Below are 22,949 nucleotides of genomic sequence, written 5' to 3'. Positions count from 1 at the left end.
TTTACCCCATCTCCATCTCTCTTTTGCTTTCCCTAACTTCAAAATCTCATTTCCCATGATCTCTTCTCCGATTTCTCTCTGTGAACAAGTTCTTTGATAGCCTAAGCTCGAACAGTTTCTTACACTCGCCAAGTGTTCAAGGAATTTCCCCGGAGAGATTGTTTCTTTGAAGCTTCAGAACATTTAAGCCAGTTAGATTATCAATCTCTCATGGCATCCCACCGGAAAGCTTGGTCAACCTCGCTAATTTTGAAGGAATAAACCCGGAGAAACTGTTATTAGTCAAATCGAGCAACAACAACAAATCGGACCCCACAAGAGGCGAAATCGAACCCGAGAATCGATTGTGAGAAATATTCACAATTGTGAGATTCTTTAAGAGAGATTGTTTCAGGAAGAGGACCTTCGAAAGAATTATTATAAAGACTAAGAAACGAAAGCTCAAAAAGATACCTAAATGTATTTGAAAGTGATCCTGAAAGCTTGTTATCACACAACGGTAAAGTTTGAAGCTTTCTGTAGTAACCCAAACTCAATGGAACCCGACCCGATAAATCCTTTTGCCTCAGCTGAAGAAAAACCAGATTCTTGAGCTTCCCAATTGTACCCAAAATCTGACCCGTGAAATGATTCCCAAAAAAATCAATTCATTTAACATCGAGCAATTCCTGAACTCAATTGAAATGTTTCCTGAAAGATGATTATTGTAAAGATATAATACACTTAGCTTCTCTAATTTCCCTATTTCAATAGGAATGTCACCAGTAATCATGTTCCCAAATAGATATAGATTCACCAAATTACTCAAGTTTCCGATTTCAGAAGGTAAACTACCGGAAAAACTATTATTGTTGAGTAAAAGATCAGTGAGGTTCTTTAGATAGTGAATCTCATATGGTATTTTGTTTCCAAAGTTATTACCAGAAATGCCCACCACTTCGATTGAAGAACAAATTAGCACCAGAAAAGGGAAATCGCCGGAAAGACGGTTGCTGGAGATAAACATATGGCGTAAATTCGAGTCCCCCGAGCACAGTTTCTCCGGGAACCCACCGGTGAAAGAATTGCTAGACAAAGCTAAAGCTTCTAGGTTACCATTTTCAAAATTGAAACGGGTAATGTTTCCTAAAAGATTGTGACTTGAAAGATCAAGATTCTGGAGCTCAGAAGCCGGAGTAGCTCCGGCGGGATTTCGCCGGTCAACCGGTTTCCATGAAAGTTCAAGTATTTCAAGGTGGAAAGGTTAGATAAATCAGGAATGAACCTGAGAGGGTGTTGTTTGCTAAATTCAAGATTTCGGGGGACTGAAGTTGTCCAATTCAAGAAGTAATTTGCTTCCATTAAATGACGTGGCTACCAAGTTACCTTGATGCATTACCACTTTGATTCAGCTTTGCAGTAAACATCACCCTTGCTAGTGCGCACATTTAGAGTCGGTAAAATAGCCAATAAAAAATCTGAATATGATTAAATGACCATTTTACACTTACATAATAAACACTCCAAAATACACATTTTTTAAATCAATTTTAACATCAGAGTTGTGAGAAAAATATAGGAAGGGCTGTCACAGATGTCACTGCCCTGACCGGTCCCCATCTACCATCAGTCGCAGACTTGACTGGTAGTAGTGGATTTATAACAAAAATTAACTGGATCCCCTACATATAAAAAATTTAAAATTAAAGTTCTGAAATTAAAAAGTTTTTTTTTTATATACCAAAAGAGAACATCAAAATACCTGAATAAGGAGATACTACACATTTTATATAGAGAGGGACCGAACCAACTCTCAAATTGGCCCATTGTACATCACAGATTCGCTAATCCGTCACTCCTTACCACACCAGTTTTCCTTTGTCTATCTCTCCACTTGAATTATTTATAAGATTATATCATTATTATAGTAATAATATAGTTTGTATAACTATATCTTTGACACTAAGGTGCTGTTTGTTTTTTCGAAACAAAAATTCATATAGTCTGTGGACCACCTCTGTAGTAGAAGAGGCGAACCAAATGGCTGCAGCCTATAATAAGAAGCATGTTTGTTTTTTAACAGCTGCAGTAAACTGAAATTTAAATAAGCTAATTTTACAAACTAAAAACTTTTTTCAACACCAAAGTTTTAATAATTCTAGTATTGAAACATTGAAATAAAATTTATTGGATTAATCGAGTTTTCAAGAATTTGATTAATTTCATAAATAGGCAGAAGAATTTCTTATCCATAGAAAAATTACTTAAAACATTTGATTACATAAACAATGTATGATAGGAACTCCTAAACCTTTCAAAAAATCATCATTCTCATACAAATTTATCTGCTTTTCATCTCCAACCACACAACAATGGAATCTTTCAAAGCTAAAACCTTTACTCCTATTCTTCTTGTTCTTGTTCTTTTTTCATGTGTTATTTGTTCATCTTCTCAACAACACATCAAAGAAGACATGCTCAATGTGAAAACTAACAAGTGAAAGATATATAACGACTAGTGTTTCATATTATTATCAAAGAGAAATATAAATACAATGAAAAGGAAAGACATAATATATATATATATATATATATATATATATATATATATATATATATATATATAATAGCTAATTAGGGTTTCCTAGCTAAAAGGACCAATCATAAAACCCAATACAAGATAAAGCCCAAAATCTTATTAGGTTAACATCCCCCCTCAAACTCACAATACGAAAACAATACGCATTGAGCGTATTTCAGACAAAAAATGGAATCGAGGAGTACTCAACGACTTCGTAAGAATATCAGCAATTTGTAAAGAGGAAGGAGCATAAGGAAGGGAGATAGTGCCCTTCTGAAGATGATGACGTGTGAAATGATAGTCAATCTCAATTTGCTTTGTGCGCTCATGAAACACTGAATTCTTGGCAATCATTATCATACTCTTGTTGTCACAATACAAAGGGGTAGGCTGAGAGATGTGAACGCCCATATCTGCAAGACGCCATATCAACCAAACAATCTCACAAGTGGCGATAGCCATGTCTCGATACTTAGATTTTGTAGAAGATCGAGAAACAACATGTTGTTTCTTGTTTTTCCATGATATCATTGAATCTACAAGAAAAACACAATACCCAGTAGTGGACTTACGATCATAAATATCATTATCCCAATTTGCATCATTATAGGCACGCAACGCAAGAGAGGATGTAGATGGAAACATAAGAGTGTGGAACTGAGTACCACGTAAATATCTCAAAATACGAAGAATAGCTCCCAATGAACAGTATTAGGGGTAGTGACAAATTGGCTAAGCACATGAGCTGCAAGAGCAATATCCGGTCTAGTGACAGTCAGACAAACCAAACTCCCAACAATGGTATGATAAATGTCTGGATCAAATAATGGGACACTATCAGTTGGAGAGTAATTTACATTACTCTCTATAGGCGTATCAACTGTTCGATTATCCGTGAGTCACGCACGTTCAAACAAATCTGAAATATACTTCGTTTGAGATAAAAGATAAACATTTGGAGACTGAGCAACTTCAATCCCCAAGAAATAACGTAGCAAACCCAAGTCTTTCATAGCAAAATGGTGAGACCAATCACGTTTTAAAGACTCTATACCATCATGATCATCACCAATAATAATCATGTCATCGATATATAGGGAAAGAATAATCCGACTTGCATTCATACATCGAATAAATAAAGCCGAGTCATGGTTACTTGGTTGAAAACCAAACGAATTAATCACCGTAGAAAATTTCTTAAACCAAGCACAAGGAACTTGTTTGAGGCCATATAGTGCGTTTCGAAGTCGAAAAACTTCACCCGGTTGGTGAGCAATACCAGGTGGAGGAGACATGTATAATTCCTCATGAAGATCACCATTCAAGAAAACATTATTGACATCCATATGATAAATCTTCTATTGGCGAATGGAAGAAACTTCAATCAAGGTGCGAACGGTAGTCATTTTTGCAACATGAGCAAACGTCTCCTCATAATCCATACCATACTTTGCACGTAGCCTTTTGCAACAAGTCTGGCTTTATAACGCTCAACGGATCCATCAGACTTTGTTTTGATTTTATATACCCAACGACAACCAATCATCTGTTTTCTGGGTGGAAGCAGAACCAGATCTCATGTATGAGTCTAATAAAGACCTGCAAGTTCCTCAACCATAGCGGTCTGCCAATGAGGATCAGAAATGACATCTTTGTAGGATGTTGGCTCAGAGAGACGATGTACATTAGCAATAAAAGAGGCAAACACCAGTGAGTAAGAGGAATAGACAAATTCAGGAAGCTTTGTGGACTTCTTATTATGATAAGGCCTCGATGGAGGGGGGGTCTTGATGATCTGCAGGCAGAGGATCAGCGGTATGTGGTGGATCAGCAGCAGATGGTGGATTAGCAACAAGTGGTAGATCAGTGACATGTGGTGGATCATCAATGTCAATGCTAAACGGATCAATAGTATGAAGCTCCTTTTCGGTTGCATCATGTGACTGAACATGAATGCTATATAATGGAATATGCTCCAAAAAAAGTGACATTGCGAGAGACATACAATTTTTGATTTGAAGGATCATAACGCCGATAACCTTGTTGACCAATACTATATCCCAGAAAAACACAAAGAGCTGATTTTGAAGACAACTTATCTCTCTCTACATGAGGCTTCAAGACAAAACATGTACACCCAAACACTCGTAACGAAGAATAATCTGGAAGTTGTCCAAACAACATTTCATAAGGAGACTTCCCCGACGTGTATGCAGTAGGAATGAGATTAATAAGATAAGTGGCAGTACCCTGAACAGTACTTGATGAACAGTACCCTCAAAACTGACAAAACGAACAAATCAAATCAAGCCGAATACAGAAACGAGCAAGAAAACCATACCCAAAATTGCAAACAGTGCCAATGAAAAGTACCGTGAACAATACTCGATGAACAGTACCGTGAACAGTACTCGATGAGCAGTGTGTAAACAATATTCGATGAACAGTACGATGAAAAATACTTGGTGGACAGTAATCGATGCATAATACTCGGTGAATAGTGCCGATCAACAGTAACTTGCCCCCAAAACGAAAGTACAGATGATCAACCGAGCTTTGATACCATGAAAAGTAACAAGTGAAAGACATATAACGGCTAGGGTTTCGTATTATTATCAAAGAGAAGTACAAATACAATGAAAGGGAAAGACATAATAATATAGACTAACTAATTAGGGTTTCCTAGCTAAAAGGCCCAATCATAAAACCCAATACAAGATAAAGCCCAAAATCTCAATAGGCTAACACAATGATCATCACCAAGTTGTTCTGTCGATCAGTCCTTGATAAGCATTACACATAGTTATTCATGGGGTTCTCCTATGGGGTTCCATGGGTTCCTTGATTTCTGTTGGAATCAAGTAATTGAAAAAAAGGCTCAAAATCATGTTATGTATACATGCTTTTAGCAACAATTGCATAATAAATATAAACAAAAAATGATTTCATAACAATTGCCATTTCAACAATTGCATAACAAAAACGATTTCTGCAAAAATTTAATAGAAACGACTTGAGCAAACATAAATAACAAATTAGAAGCACAAATTCGATTATTGCAACAGCTACAATAGAAATCAGAAAAAAAAACCCCTACCTTTTCAATACAACCTAGTTAGCCTTTAGCATTGCTACCGAGACTTGTTACTCTTTGTTGAATACAAGATTATACACAAAATTCACATACATACCCAACCGCAATTTTAACAAATAGAAAAAAAAACATAGCAATCGATTTCATCTTTTGATTATCCACATCCCACCAAAACACAAATCAAATGATAGTTCATGAACAATCAATTTTAGGAAAAGATTAATCAGAATCTAGCAATCAACATTTATGTGGGTGTATGATAGTTCATGAACAATCAATTTCAGGAAAAGAAACATTGATTTCAACAAAGATTAATAAGAAAAATTGATTTTAGGAGGATACAATCGATTTTAAAAGCTGTTGATTTCAGGAAAGGAAACAGAACTGTTCAAGAGGATGGCAACGACTGAGAAGGCGGGGCTGGCCGATGACAGTGATGTGCCGATATGAGGCAACAAATCGAAGGTTGAATGGAGAAGGAAGGTGCAACAGATTCGATGGGTGGAAACAAGAAAGCGGCGTTTTATTATTATTATTATTATTATTATTATTATTATTATTATTATTAGGTTTTAGGCTATGAGTGGTTTAAAGAGCTAAAGCAAGTGATGCATGGCGCAGAACACATGCTGAGGTTTTTTAGGCTAAAGAGTTTTAAAAAACAATCTACTGCAGGATGGAAAGTGTTGCCAGAGTGCTGCGTCGTGCAACAATAAGTGTTCAAAAGATGTTTTTTTTTTTTTTTTTTTTTTTTTTTTTTTTTTTTTTTTCAAAAAACAAACAACGCCTAAAAGATAAACAAACCCATAACCAAAGATCCATCAAAGTGTGTTACTTTTATTTTTCTTATAAAAAATGAAAAATTTACTAAAAACATTACTACTAATTCATGAGCCCTACTTATGCCTACTCTGTAAATAGGGTGTGTATTAGTAATTTGTTTCATAATCTGAAAGATTAACAAGATCATATGGGAGCAAAGCAAGATTAACATCGACTATCTTATAAACAACATCGAAATTTGAATTAGAAAATATAACCTTAGTTGTCAATTTGAAGTCGCCTTGCTTCGATACTCCATTATGTATCTAACATATTAATCACAGCACTCACAGATGCGATGATCGTCACCTGAAAAGGAATAAAAAATATTTAAAACTTAAAAAAATAAATACAACAGTAGCTATGTAAAACATCATGCCACTCATGTGTAGAAACTCAAAAGTTAGACCATGTATGTTCTTCTCCACAAAAGGCTTGCCAAGTATACCCATCAAATCATTAACCTTCAATGCTATGTTTTCTCAAAAAAAAAAAAAATACAACATGAATAAAAGATTAGTTTCTTATAACCTTATTAATTTCCATATTCATTAACACACAATAATGAAATTTTTAAAAAAATCCAAAAAGTTATCCATATCCACACAATTTCATCATAACTTACTATTTCCTATTTCGTTTATAAATCCATTAAATAAATTGAAATGTATTTTTTAATAGGTTTACATGGGAAATATCGTCTTTCAATGAAAAATTAAGAATGAAATTCAGTTCTTACCTGACACGCCTAGGAACGATAAAATATCTCAAAAATGACTTTAAAGGAATCTCCCGTAATTCAATTCCATTGATACACCACGCAATGGAATTTAAGATTCCAATTCCTTCTTATTCCATAAACCAAACACACCAAGGATGTCTCTGAACAGCAGTTGATCTTATAAAATACCTCTGAATTGAATAATTACCTCTTAAAAAATCAGACATCAACCCACATCCGAATTAAAAAAAGACGCTTGTGCCCAAGAAAAAACCACGCCTCTTTTCCTTTCTTTATCGTAAGCGCCTCCAATTCCTTTTGTTCTCATCAGACATCGGCGCCACTTCTTTCTTCCACCCCTCCTCCTCCATCTTCGATCTCGTCTGCCATCGCCGCTTTCCCTGTGTCGCCTTCGCTTTGGGCTTCGACAGCTCCACCTCCGGTATCTTCTGCAGGTAATGGTTTCTCTTAAATTCGAGTTTAATGCTTGAAAATCGAGTATGATAGTTGCTTCCCCTGAAAATCGAGCACAGAGCTTTATTTGTTTTCTTTTTGTTAAATCCAGATGCTATTTGAAAATCGAGTTTATAAAGATTTTTTTTTTTCTGAAAATCGAGCACATAGCACAGAGCTTCGTTTGTTTTCTTTCTCTTTTTTCTAGTCATTAATGCAGGTTTATGTTTACATGTATACATTGAAAAGATGAAGGTACATGAGTTCACTCATTGAAGCTCTTATGCACACCAACTGTTTGTGAAAAATCCTGTGAGGTTCATCAATGTATGTTCTGTGAAAATCCCAGACAGAAAATGCTCTCATCTTTGACCTCCAATGGTCTTACAACAAAAAACCAAGTCCATAAATCACAAGCATTATCATTGGCACACATATGGAATAGACCATTTGGTGAAGAATAAAAAGATGACAACATCAGTTGACTTTGAGATTGTACACCTTCAAAGGACACACTTTTGCATAATGTCTTTTTAATCAAATCATAAATGCCCATCGATAATTTTGATGTGTATGAAATAAATCTTTGGTTCAGAAATTCAGACATTTGGGTTAAAGACACATGAGATTGGTGGTGATGTTTTTTTCCATGGATTGAAAGAAATGAATTTGTAAAAATTTATGTTTAATTTGGCTATATTGTAATTGAAAGAAATGAATTTGAAAGAAATTATGTTTAATTTGGTTATAGCACAAAACAAAACTATATAAGGGTAAAATAGTCATTTTTATCATTAGATAATAATTCAGATGTTCCAACCAAACAGCATGTTAAAAATTCAGATCTTAAAAGTTCAGACCCTCTTAGAAATTCAGACCTCTTAAAAGTTCAGATCTTAAAAATTAATATCCTGCCAAACAGCCCCTAAGGCCTAAAACACAGATGAATGAAACATAAAAACAATCGTATGACTTTTCAAAAGCATCTGCTTGTTGGGTTTTTTTTTTTTCTTCTTCTTCTGAAAAACACAATACCTTGTGAAACTGAATTCAGTTTCGATAAAGGGAGTTGAATATAATGGTTCATGTTTCCATAATTTGTCCAAGAAACTGCTCATTCTATTATAAACTAGTTGTGAAACCCGTATATTATACAGGTTGATTAAAACAAAATGTTAAATAGAAACGATTAAATGAAAAGTTTATTTGAATTTAAAATTTGAAATAAATAAAAATTATGAGAAAAAAAAAACATTCAAAAAATAAATAAATTAAAATTATTGTTTAGTTATCAGACCCGTATACTAAACAGGTTAATTATAACAAAATGTTAAATACAAAGGTTTAAACTGTAAATTTATTTGAAATTAAAATTGAAATTTAAAATTTAAAATTTGAAATTAATATATTATGGTAAGTTTAATTTATGGAAACTAATTAATAATATATTAGAAATGGAAAATAAAATAAATGACAAGTGGAAAATAAATATATCTCTAAATTATATACATATATTAAATCCTGGAACAGTAAATTTCTAGAGTTTTATAGTTGCACCACAACATTTTGTACATTTATAATATTTGTCCATGTAAATCTCATTCCACAAAACACCGAATATCAATTTGTAAAATCCTCTGCCGCTTTCTTTTTGATTCGTCTCTGCTTGTGATTTATCATCTTTCATCCAAAAAAAGACAAGATCGTCTGAAACTCCCAACGACTAATCATATTCGCACCCAAGTCTTCTGATTCATAAGGTATTACAATTCAATCTTTTTCTCTTTTCAACTTCTGATCATCGAGTTTTCCTAATCTTTCTGAATTTTTTCAAAAATACATATCCTTCGTCTTCTCGATCAAGATTTTTCCACTTCCGTCTCCACCAAACGTCTGTGGTTTGTGGCCGCCTCCAGCCGCCTCTATTGCCATTTGAATTCTGGGTATGTTCTCTGTCGTTTGTATATGGTTTGTGAAAATTGTTGTTTGACGTCTCCGACGTCTTGTCGAGATCAAGAATTAGGATTTTCAATTCTGGGTTTCACGTTTCACGCACAGTGTCGATGAAGAACTGAAGATTTCCAATTCCGTATCCACCAAACACTTGTGCTTTGTGGCCGCCTCCAACAGTCTCTATTGCAATTTGAAGTCTAGGTATGTTTTATGTCGTTTGTATATGCTTTTGATTTCTTCTTTCCCAACGTTGTGGGTTTCACGTCAATATTGTGGGTATAATGTTTTTACACCAAATCGATCAAGAAAGGATCCGCTAATGCCTGAAAAAATGACATAAATACCCTCATTACAAGAATCTTGATTTGAGGATTAGTCAATTACAACATTACCTGTTCAACAGTTGGTCGATCCTTTGGATCAAAAGCCAACAACCTCTGCTAAAGTCTAAGTGCCAACAGATCAACACCTAGAAACTTCTTAGAAAATGTGACAGGATCCTTTCTACACATATCAGTCAAGTATTTTCTTGCCTTGTCATTACGCACCTGAATCATAGATCATAGAGATATAAGTAATAAGAATTAGTTTAATCCAGGAATCACCGCCCATATATTATTATTGGTTATTTATCATAAAGCCTAAAGCTTTTACACAGGTAGATCAAATCGTTGGTCGTTTATCATCGCTTGTGTTCTGTTTTTGTTTGGAATTTCGGTATTTTGTATGTTGTTTCTATGTGAATTTGATTTTATGTTCAATTGCTCTTCCTTATGTTGAAACTGCAACCGACTTCTCATCCACAAAAAGAGGAATCGACGACTTGTCATCCAAAAAAGAGGAATCGACTTCATCAACCCTCCTGCGCTCTATTACCGCCAGTAAACGCCCACAACAAAATGCCTCTACCCTGTTGTGTGTGAAATTGCGGTCAATTACCACCACCAAAGATCAAGCTGTGTGAGCAATTTCGTTATGTTGTTGGTTCTTTCAATTTCCTAATGATTTTGGTTCAATTGCTCCTCTTTCTAATCCTTCTGTGTTTTGGAGCGATATCTCCGATTTTTTGGGTTTGAATATCAACATCCCGTCCAAGAATCACGATTGCCATCAATTACCGCCACCAAACATCAACCAACAAAAGTATGTTCTACATTATTGTATCCAATTCGGTATGTCTAATATTGTTTCTAATTGATTTTGATTTTCTGTAAAATTTATGTTCATTCTGTTTTTGTTAAACCAATCCTCCCACTCTTATTTTAGGAAAAAAAAATTAATCTCATTGTAATCCTATACTATAGTTCTGACCATATGAACAATATCTAATAATTATTTTTAATTTCTAAGGAATCTGATTACATAATTAATGAAAATTAGAATTAGAATTAGTACATACATGGCCATCAGCATCCATGAGTATGTTTTCAGGTTTAAGATCTCTGTGCATGATTCCGTTCTCGTGAATATTTGAAACAGCATATTCCTTGTCTATATAAGTGAAAGAAAAGAATGCCTCCGTTTATAAATCCAGGATCAAATACAGCTTTGTTTTTGTCTGCAATAAAAAAGAAACCAAAAGGTATAATTAATAAATTAAAATTAACATATGAAAAGGATCAACTTCAAGAGTTTCCGTTGGAATCAGAATTCAATTCCATTCCGTTCTGGTGTTTGATTGGAAATGAATACGAAATTTACTTTTCTAAAAAGTATTGGAATTCAGTTTCAATCGTCCCTCATTTGACTAAATGACTGATATACCCTTCCTTTATGTCTTCTTTTTAAAATATGTGGAGCATATAAAATTTTGTCATATGTCGCTTTTTTGTATTTGTCGACTATTTTGCATTCCAAATCTTTTGATTTGTGTTCAATTTTATCTTCAACCAGTCAAAATGGTCAAATTTAAAAATTAGCAAATTGCATAGAATACCAATGTATTTGCTATTCTTATTATCGATTAGGAAATGTAGGTATGATGTTATTATGATTAAGAATTATAAAATTTGTTGTTATTGTGTGTGAAGAAAATGTATTCACATTGCTGTTATGAGTAACAATATTTTTGCTATTATGAGTAAAGGTTAAAATACATACCTATATTTGTAAAAAATTTGTAAAGTATGTTGCTACTTCTTGCAACTTCATTTGTTAAAATAGTTTCTTATTGCAGAATATAATGAAATTGCTAGAAAAAAAAAACAGCCAATATAGTTAGATAATGCAAAATTTTCTCAATGCAAAAGGTTTTATTACTAATTTTATGGTTTATTTATATGTTTTTTTTAAATACACTTTTAAACGACCTAGATTCAAGACATTTTGGAAACAAAACCAGAGTTTGAATCCAGCCGTGTCTATTGTCATTCGAATTCTGGTATGTTCTCTGTGGTTAACTTAACATTTCAGCACATCAACAACAGGGTATTAGGCCCAGGATACCTCTAAACAACATCAGGGGTAAAATGATCAATATTAGGTAAAATGCATTAGCCTCCATGAATAAACATTGTAAATACAATTAGGTTCCACAATTGCTAAGACTTAGATATCTTATCTAATGTTAATGAACGTTATCAAATACACTACTTATTTGCCATTTACGAAACGGTGGCAAAAAAACAACAAATAACGTGACCCGTGGTTACCCACGGGTTCGCACACTAGTTATGACAAAATGACATGTCGCAAATTGAATGAGAGAAGGACATGTGGCAAAATCATTCTTATTTATTAGGGTAGATATGTGAGTTGGCATTTTTTTTTTAAAGAATTGTTGTTATAAATTCCCAAAAAACTTATCTTCTTTAGGGAATGCCACTGCACTACTTCTGTATTTTACCTACACTCTTACATAATTATTATGCTTCTGAAAAATGAATAAAAACCTCAAACAATTGATTATATATATATATATATATATATATATATATATATATATATATATATATATATATATATATATCCAGTTATTAATGTCAGAATAGATGCTGCTGATAAGAGTCGATCCCATGTAGAGTTGCAAGGTATGCTAAAACCCACAAACAATTTTATTGATATTAAATAAGTAATAAACCATCAGAAATGACAGCTGGCATACACGAAATTAAGTCATGTGACTGGTGTACATGTACATAGAATAGTATTATAAGTAACTTCACTGGGCATATGCTCAAGATTAACAAATATAGTTACAGACACATCGCTTAACCTTATCCCTTATCTCACATTTTCCGGTTGCATTCCTATCACCAGGTAAATCTATGCAGTCCTGATTACATGTAAAATCATCCTGACAAGGATATTTCGTGTCTACTTCTTGACATTTCCTTGGTTCTCTCCCTGCTTCTGTCCAAGTCATCAAAGTCTCATCTGCAACAAAACAATCCATCACCAGTCAACCATACAGATCTACATTTATTCATTCTCTCAAAATCACATTAATTCTTCATTCTCATCTTAATGTAAACATCACTTGTACTTATCCTTTGTATTCATGATAATTGTATATAATGAATAAAGTGTCCTCACCCAGAAAACATACATGTATAGGTGATGAATATTGTTTCTATAATATATATCCACTTTGAAAATCCAAAACCATCATTAATCATGTACTTTCCATAATTATTACTAAAAACAAAACTTAAAGAATCAACATGTATGTGAAAAATCTTCATATCTGAACATGTAACAAAAAGAATATAAAAAGCAATAACATTACACGAGCAAAAAGCATAAAATAGGAATTAGGAATAAAGTAAAATGCCTGTAACAAAGAGGACAAGGAGCAACATGAACACAAATAAACTTTTTCTCATTTTGATATCTCATCACAAGAAACAATTTATATATATGTAAAGAAACACACCCCGACCCCCTTATATAGGAGACTCATTACGTTCCCTATTGTTATGTATAGATAAACACCACTTATGGATCATTAATTATTGGCAATTTCAGCACGTTTTCAAATTAGTTGTTTAAAAAATTCAATTGATGGACATGTAATCCACAAATTAAAAATTCCATTCAAATGTAACCTCGCTTAACCTATATTCAAAGCTCAAACAATTATAAATTTTATAAATTTAACAAAATCACATAAGACTCACTTCACAGTTTAGAATCATAATTAATTATTTACAAACACGTATTTACATAATCTCAAATCACATTTAAGAGCATAACTTTTCCAAATAATCATATGCATTTATATAAAGATATAAAACATTACATAATGTTAAGTGATAAGAATTAGGGGCTTCTAAAGTTACCAAACACAAGTTAGGTTAAAACCTAACTGCATTCGACAAATAACCAATTATTTACATTTACTTAATCAAATATAATACGAACTTATTGACTACAGTAGAGAAAGATAATGAACAACATGAACCAAACTTATGTTTGGTTGGAGATTAAATTGTATCATTGTTTCTTTTTTTTTTTTCTTCTAGATAAGCGTTGAAAGCTGAGAGAGCCAACAAAATGGGTTATATTTACTTTCCAGCTTCATTTACTCCTTAGCCCAAAGTGCACCCAACAAGCGAAATCTTTTAGAGCCTTACCCAAATTTCATTGTGGGCCTTTCTTCAATGGCAGAGGCAACAAGGGTATATACTCGATGCCCCTTAAATGTCCATAAATCTCTTGACATAAATCAACCCATTATATAATTCAAAACAAACTAGAAAATGCCTCCATTATACTAAGGAAAGAGGGAGTCATTTTCCTCTCAACCCACTGTTAGGGAGGAGGGAGACGTTCCCTCCCAACCCACTGAACCCACTGTCAAATCAGTTTTGTCTCTCTTTTTTCTTCATCTTTCCCAACCCACAACATAGGAAAATCATATATTTCTCAACCCACTCAATTAAAAAAATACAAAACTAAGGTACAAGTCTTAAAACACATGGTAGAGGAGAAAATGAGAAAGAGAAAGTAGAGAGAGGATGAAGCGGGTTAGTGAAATCAGTTAAACAACCCATCACTCCTAACCCACTAAAGAAGGAGTGGTATCTTGGGAGTACCATCGGTAACTCTATTGCTAATTAAGATTTTACCTTGATTGTTTTGTATTTTTTTTAATTAAATGAGTTGAGTCAGTTGAAAAAGATAGGGTTTCTGTGTGTTGTTGGTTGAGAAAGATGAAGAAAAATGAAATAGAAAAACTAATGTGACAGTGGGTTGTGGGTTGGAACGAAATGACTCCCTCCTCCTTTACAACAAGTTTTCTCTCTCCTCTCATTTCTATCTTTCCCAACCTATAACAAACAAAAACTATATCTTTTCCAACCCACTTGCCATATCATTTTTTTATTTAATTAAACTAGAAAATATAAAATAAAATAAAACTTAACATTTTTTATTTAAAAATAAAATTTTGCTAATTTAAAACAAAAAAATCTTAAACATTATTAAAAAATAACATTTAATTAAAGAATCACACTACAATTAAAAGAATAACACGATAATTAAGTAAACACACTTTAAATGACAAAATAATTAAAATCCTAAAACGACAATTAAAATAAACTAGTTATCCAAAGTTGGAATGTAGATATTTTGAATGCGATCAGTAAGATCGGATCGAAGTTGGTGGTGGTTTCAGCATTGCGAAATTCATGTTGTATCCATGGGTCATAAACTTCATCATTTGGGGGGGGGGGGGGGGGGGTCGGCTGATGTATATGAGATATCGCAACATCCCAATCTCTCATTATCATATTGTTTAGGATAATACAAGCATATATTATATTTCTTATTTTCTTCACTGTCATGGACCATACGTGCATTTTTAATATGTCCCGACATCCTTTAAGGACCCCAAAAGCATATTCTACATCATTTCTTGTTGATTCTTATACTGCCTTTAACAGTACTTTTTGTCCGTTACAGGATGTGGATATGCCTTCACAAATACAACCTATGTTGGTTATATTCTGATGGAGCTCTTATGGACACATAAATTGGATCTAAACCATTATACCCACAAAATACCATGCCTATCTACATATGTGTTTTCTTGTGATTTTGACCGAAAATCCAAGATTATTTATCTAAATCTATCTACATGTGTATTTTTCTTGTGATTTTGACCAAAAATACAAATTATTTATCAAAATCTAAAGTCTGAACATATTTGATTCGCTTTTCATGGAGGTTGTGTTCCTTGCTGGTAGATTATGTGGCACTACTTGGCAAGTGCGGGACCCGGAACCGTTGCATAGGTTCCCAGATTCTTGGGAACAGTTATTGCCTCACTCTGCTCTTCAAAGTTCAAACCATACTTGGTAACATTGGCATGCACAAATTAGCATTTGATGTTGATTCGTAGGATCCACATCGCAAAACCATTCCTATACACTCGTGGGTCCACCCATGGATGCCACTGTTGGGACAGAAGCTCGAGACATTGTATTATATCATTATGAAATCGTGTAGAAGGTGTTCTGCAAGCATGACATTCGAGTGACATGTCAACTTACTATATTTTATCACCATGGAAGACGATTTTTAATCCAAGAAGCTAGGAACAGATAATAGTTCGATATATCATTCCAAAATTGTTGGCTGTGATGCATAAATTCCATGTCAACCTAGCAAATCATAAGTTTGACCACTGGGTGAGGACTTGGGCTTCTGTGATTCCGATTCATCACATGCTTCATATAATGGATGTGTTTTATAACAAATGGCTAGAGGTTTTGTAGTAATGGTTATGTTTAAAGCCCAATTTTCAAGAAGTGATAAATTGGTATTTGAGTTGGAAGGAGTTGATTCCACCTGAGATTTTATCCAATAAGCATGTGAGATATCGGCTCAATATGGGTCTGAATACAGTGAACCAAGCGGACGAAGGGCTAGAGGTGATTCTGCCATGGTTAAGGGGGTTTAAGACTCAGAAGCCGACTGCACAGGTGTCAAAAGGATGTGTGACAAAGAAGATGGGTGGTTGTTGAGGTTCATGCACAACAAAATAATTTGATGTTTAAACCTGAAATGGGGAAAATGAAAGATAGACACCAGGTTTATGGATTTGAGAATGTTACTATGATTATAGACTCTTTGAATCAGAAGTTGTTTGCTCAGATTGAAGATAGGTGGTCTATAGTAACACTTAAGCAATTGGTAAAGTTGGAGAAGATTTCTGTTTTGAGAAGACGTTAAGTTTTAAATATTTTGGATTTTGGAGTTGAGTCATAATTTATGTGCATCAGTTTGTTGTTTAGTAATGTTAGCATGTGACTTGATGTTTTGGTAATTCGACCCAAAATGAAGTGAAGAAAACCTAAATGGCAATTTGGAAGGGATAAGTGTTTGGAGAATTCCTGATTTACTTGTATATGGGCCAAACCCTATATAATTCCTAGGGTTAATGGTTATAAGTATTTGTATTTAGGGATTCAATTGTAATCTCTTTTGAAACATTTTGGTAATAGAAAAGTTATATGGTTTCTACCCATGGATGTAGGTCATATCGACTGAACCATGTTAATTCCTTGTATCGCTTTATTTTTGCTTTTCCGAAGTGTTAAAGGGGCTGGTTATTTTGTGTTATATATTACTTGATGAAATTTATAACAATGGAGAAAACATTTAAAAAAACAAATATACTTAAGGTCAAAGTTAAAGAAAAAAGACTTCAAAAGTCAAAAGTGGACAATAAATATAGGACGAATGGAGTACAAAACATAGTATTAAAAGAGATCTCATGGAAAGCTTTACATGTTTCCTATGTTAAACCGTACAAAACATATTATTACAAGAAATCTCATTGAGATCTTTAAATATGTCCACTTACGAAAGCAACTCTAATTTTTTTAATACCTCATTAATATTTGTTATTATCATGATTTACAATTAACTATTTTATAATATGGTAAAAGAGAAAATGGTAAAAAGAACGACTATATAATTTTTCATTTTCGTGAAACAAACCATCCCTTGTTCTTTTAATAAAGTGGGCACTCATTTTTATTTCTAGTATTGCTAAAATTGTCCGCTTCAAGGTTACCGACCAAGGGTGGTGGACCTAATGGCTACGAGGTATGGAGAGAGGGAGTTATGCAAGGTGGATGATGACATAGACTGCAGGGAAGTGAAATTTCATTGAGGGCCTCTTTTTATAATATATATATATATATATATATATATATATATATATATATATATATATATATATATATATATATATATATATATATATATATAATCTAACAAATTTTAAATCTATTATCTTGAATCCTATTATGTTATCTTATGTTAACTCTGTTATCTTGAATCCTGTTATATAATCTTTATTCCAATGATGCATATTCAACTTATTTATTAATTTATCTATTCTGTTAAATATTTATAAATCTTATATCAAAGAGCATTTTCTTTATCAAAAGTGCCGTTATCATTTTGATTGTTGTTCTTGCATCAAGTTCAACAATTTTGTTTCCATTTCGTTTAAACATATTTTATTTAGATAAACACTTGATCCAAATAATACCTTCATATAAATTGAAGAAAAACACTACAAAAACTTTTCTCTATCTTTCTTGAGTTTGTTATTTGAAACTTTTTAAATGTTTATAATATTTGATTTTATTTGTAAACTACTTTACATTATGTACAGATATATCTAAACAACAAGATGAAGGGGTTTACTAGCTTGGTGAATAGCTGGACCTTCAATGTGTATCATTGGTTCAATCCATAGCACTCACAAGCTTGGCCGTTTATATTCTTATGTTTGTGATTGTAGTGACATTGAGTTATGGAATTGTCCTTAGTTACCGGACAAAGACATAGTATCTAGTTATTTTCAATTTCAGTCAAATCTTATTAGAAAATATCATTTTATTAATAATTAATGTTACTCATTCTAATTAAAAATTTTCTGTCAATCAACCCGTATAGGAAATCACTTACTACGTACTATTTGTGCTATTTTTAAGTCTTAAACTATGTATTACACAAGTTTTAATATTGTGTGTGTATGTGTGTCTCTGTGTGTGTATATATATATATATATATATATATATATATATATATATATATATATAGACATTGTGCTTTCAATATAATGCTTTAATTAGGGAAAAAATAACATAGCATTATAGAACAGAAAAGAAAGTAAAATTAAAAAAAAAAAAAAAAAAACGAGTAAAATAATAGCATTGTACTTTTAAAATACATTGGTTTAATAAGAAAAAAATAAAGTAAACTTGAAAAGTTTAAAGAAATAGAAGTGAAATTAAGATGCTGTATTAGGAAACAATTGAAAGTACATTGTCATTTCTTGCATTTTGCTTAAGATCGAAATGAGTGCATGATAGCAACGTTGAAGTGTATAAATTAATAAATGAAATAGAAGTTTAAAATAACAATATTCAGATCAGAAAAAGGAAAGCCAGAGTTGCATTTATATGTCAGCTTGTACATTTACTTAAAATGCCAACTTGTACATTTACAATGACTACAAGGGTTTGCAACCTGCATACAAATGTCAAAAAAGGTTATAGATTACACAATTTTTAGAAGTTGGCAGGCATTCAAATTGTTTCAACTTTGTGTATTTGAGCATTCTTGATGTTAAAACCATATTCCATATTCTGAGTACATGTTGAATCTGAAAAATTAATAATTATAAAAAAATAAAAAAAAATAAAAAAAAAAACTTGGTAGATGGATCAAACATGTTTTCCAAAAGTAAACACTCGCTAGGGTTTCTAACAGGCTTTGAAACAATTTGGGCTAAAGCTGGAACATGGACCGTAGATGACCCATTAATTAGTAAAGTCCTGGCTTGAATCGGACCATATCCATCGACCAAATGTGCTCCTACTCCAAGAGCCCAAGGAACAACACTCGTTTTACCCTTACATAATAACACTCCAAAAAAACACATCTTGTTTTTCTTTTATCAATTAACAAGATTCACTACATATAAAAAATTTAAAATTAATATTCTGAAATTATAAAAAGGACATCAAAATACCTGAGTAAAGAGATACTACACATTTTGTATGGAGAGGGACCATAGCGACTCTCAAATTGGTCCATGTACTTTACCAATTCACTAATCCACCACACCCGTTTTCCTTCGTCTATCTCTCCTGTTAAATTATTTATAAGATTATATCATTATTATAGTAATAATATACTTTTTATATTATTATATTTGACACTACTTATTTGCTAAAAGATGAACAAACCCATTACCAAAGATCCATCAAAAGTTTGCTACTTTTATTTTTCCTTATAAAAAGTGAAAATTTACTAAGAACATTACTACTAATTCATGAGCCCCACTTATGCCTACTGTGTAAATAGGGTGTTAGTAATTTGTTTCATAATCTGAAGGATTATCAAGATCATATATGGCGAAAGCAAGATTAGCATCAACTATCTTATAAACAGCATGAGAATTTGAGTTTAGAAAAACAGGCAATTGAGGAATTTTGCAAACTGGAGCAGATGAGGAAACCTTAGTTGTCAATTTGAAGTTGCCTTTCTTCCATACTCGATTACGCATCTAACGTATCAATCACATCACTCACAGATGCGATGATCGTCACCTAAAAAAGAATAGAAAATATTTAAAACTTAAATAAATAAATATAACAAAAACGATGTAAAACATCATGCCACTCATAAGTAGAAACTCAAAAGTTAGACCTTCTATGTTCTTCTCCACAAAAGGCTTGCCAAGTATACCCACCAAATCATCAACCTTCAATGCTCTGTTTTCTCAAATAAAAAAAAAAAAATACAGCATGCATGAAAATTTAGTTTCTTAAAACTTTATTAATTTCCATATTCATTAATACACAATAATGAAATTTAAAAAAAAAAATCCAAAAAGTTATCCATACCCACACAATTTCATCCTAACTTACTATTTCCTGCTTCGTTTATAAATCCATTAAATAAATTGAAATGTATTTTTAATAGGTTTACAAGGGCAATATCGTCTTTCAATGAAAAATTAAGAACGAAACACAAAAACAATCGCATGGCTTTTCAAACACATCTGTTGTTCTTTTTTTTTCCTGAAAAACACAATACCTTGCGAAACTGAATTCAGTTTCGATAAAGGGGGTTGAATATAATGGTTCATGTTTCCAAAATTTCTCCAAAAAACTGCTCATTCTTTTAAAAAATATGTGAGTTGGCATTTTGACCAAAAAACCAAGATTATTTATCTAAACCTAAAACATGTACATATATATTTAGCAGATCTGTACACAGTACACTTTAACATAATTATTATCCTTCCGGAAAATGAATAAAAATCACAAAACAATTGATTATATCCAGTTTTTAATGTCAGAATATATGGTGATAAGAGTCTAAACATGGGCAGTTGCATGGTATGCTACAACCCACAAACGTTTTATTGATATTAAATACACCATCAGAAATGACAGCTGGCATACACAGAAATTAAGTCATGTGACTGGTGTACGCGTACATAGTATTTATTTATTATAAGTAAAAGTAACTTCATTGAGCATATATATGCTCAAGATGTACATGTGTTACAGACACATCGATTAACCTTATCCCTTATCTGACATTTTCCGGTACTCTTATGATCACCAGGTAAATCTATGCAGTCTTGCAAACATAGATAATCAGTCTCACAAGGATCTCTCGTGAATACATATTCACAAAACCTTGGATCTCTCCCTGCTGCTTCTGTCCAAGTCATCAAAGTCTCATCTGCAACAATACAATCCATCACCAGCCAAGCATACAGATTTACATTTATGTATTCTCTCAAAATCACATGAATTCATCATTCTCACCTTAATGTATATATCACTTGTACTTATCATTTGTATTCATGATAATTGTACATGATGAATAAAGGGCCCTCACCCAGATAACATACATGTACAGGTGATTAATATTGTTTCTATAATATCGATCCACTTTGAAAATCCAAAACCATCATTAATCATGTACTTTCTATAATTATTATTAAAAACAAAACTTAAAGAATCAACATATATGTATGCGAAAAACCTTCATATCTGAACATGTAACAAAAAGAATATAAAAAGCAATAACATTCCATAAGCAAAAAGTGTAAAATAGGAATAAAGTAAAATGTCTGTAGCAAAGAGAGTAAGGATCAGCATGAACACAACTGAACTTTTTCCCATTTTCATATCTTATCACAAGAAACAATTTATATATATGTTAAGAACCACACCCTGACCCCCTTATATAGGAGACTCATTGCCTTACGTACTTATTGTTACGTATAGATAAACACCACTTATGGATCATTAATTTTTGGCAATTTAGGCATGTTTTCAAATTAGTTGATTAAAAAATTCAGTTTATGGACATGTACTCCACAAATTAAAAATTCCATTCAAATGTAACTCATGACCTATATTCAAAGTTCAAACAATTATAAATTTTCTAAAATTTAACAAAATCACAAAAAACTGACTTCACGGTTTAGAATCATAATTAATTATTTACAAACACATACTAGTATTACATTATCTCAAATCAAATTTAAGAACATAATTTTATGAACATTCATATATATTTATTTAAAGATATAAAGCATTAATTACATAATGTTAAGAAATAAAAATTAGGGGTTTTTAGAATCACCAAAGAAAAGTTAGGTTAAAACCGAAGTGCATTTAACAAATAACCAATTAATTACAATTACTTAATCAAATAAAATACATACTTATGGACTACAATAGAGAGAGATAAGGAACAACGTGAATCGAACTTATGTTTGGTTGTAGATTAAAGTGTATCATTGTTACTTTTTTCTTTTACGTAAGCGTTGAAGGTTGAGAGAGCCAACAAAATGGGCTATATTTATTTTAGAGCCTTGCCCAAAACTTAAAGAATCGACATGTATAAGAAAAATATTGATATCTCAACATGTAACAAAAAGAATATAAAAGCACTAACATTACAAAAACAAAAAGGGTAAAGAAGGAATAAAGTAAAATACCTGCAACAAATAAAGCAAGGACGAACATAAACACAAATAACTTTTTTCCTATTATGATATATTATCACATGAAACAATACATGTAAAGAAACCACACCTCCTTTATATAGGAGACTCTCATTTATATAGGAGACTCACTGAGTCTCCTCTTGTTATGTATAGGTAAACATCTAACTATTAGCAATTTATTCATGTTTTCAAATTAGGTTTGAGTAAATTACAAGAATGGTCCCTATGTTTAGGGTAATTTGCACGTTTGGTCCCTAACTTATTTTTTTTAACTCGGAAGGTCCCAACTGTTTGTTTTTGTTACGCGTTTGGTCTCTGTCCTATCTAAAAAGACTATTTTCCA

The 22,949-nt window shown here is 32.4% G+C and overlaps 2 long non-coding RNA genes across 6 annotated transcripts; one reads left to right on the top strand and one right to left on the bottom strand.

Annotated features, from left to right (window-relative positions):
• Window positions 1–9,249: 9,249 nt before the first annotated feature.
• Window positions 9,250–15,604, top strand: LOC145074997 (uncharacterized). 5 transcript variants are annotated; one of them, XR_013692237.1, is made up of 4 exons: window positions 9,250–9,410; window positions 9,515–9,593; window positions 9,709–9,804; window positions 10,414–10,952. It is a non-coding gene; the product is annotated as an uncharacterized LOC145074997 (long non-coding RNA). The 5 variants fall into 5 exon arrangements; XR_013692239.1 differs by adding an exon at window positions 15,508–15,604 and having other exon boundaries at window positions 9,251–9,593; window positions 10,414–10,775; XR_013692240.1 differs by adding an exon at window positions 12,862–13,145 and having other exon boundaries at window positions 9,251–9,593; window positions 10,414–10,746.
• A 5,463-nt stretch (window positions 15,605–21,067) lies between these two features.
• LOC145074367 (uncharacterized) lies at window positions 21,068–22,738 on the bottom strand. The gene is made up of 2 exons (XR_013691814.1): window positions 22,598–22,738; window positions 21,068–21,327 (listed from the first exon to the last, which is right to left on the bottom strand). It is a non-coding gene; the product is annotated as an uncharacterized LOC145074367 (long non-coding RNA).
• Window positions 22,739–22,949: the final 211 nt, after the last annotated feature.

This window comes from Lactuca serriola, chromosome 9, assembly GCF_051521515.1.
Source record: "Lactuca serriola cultivar US96UC23 chromosome 9, Lser_US96UC23_V15, whole genome shotgun sequence".
NCBI lineage: Eukaryota > Viridiplantae > Streptophyta > Magnoliopsida > Asterales > Asteraceae > Lactuca > Lactuca serriola.
Note: the sequence above shows the minus strand (reverse complement) of the source record. Positions and strands in the feature narration are given on the sequence as shown.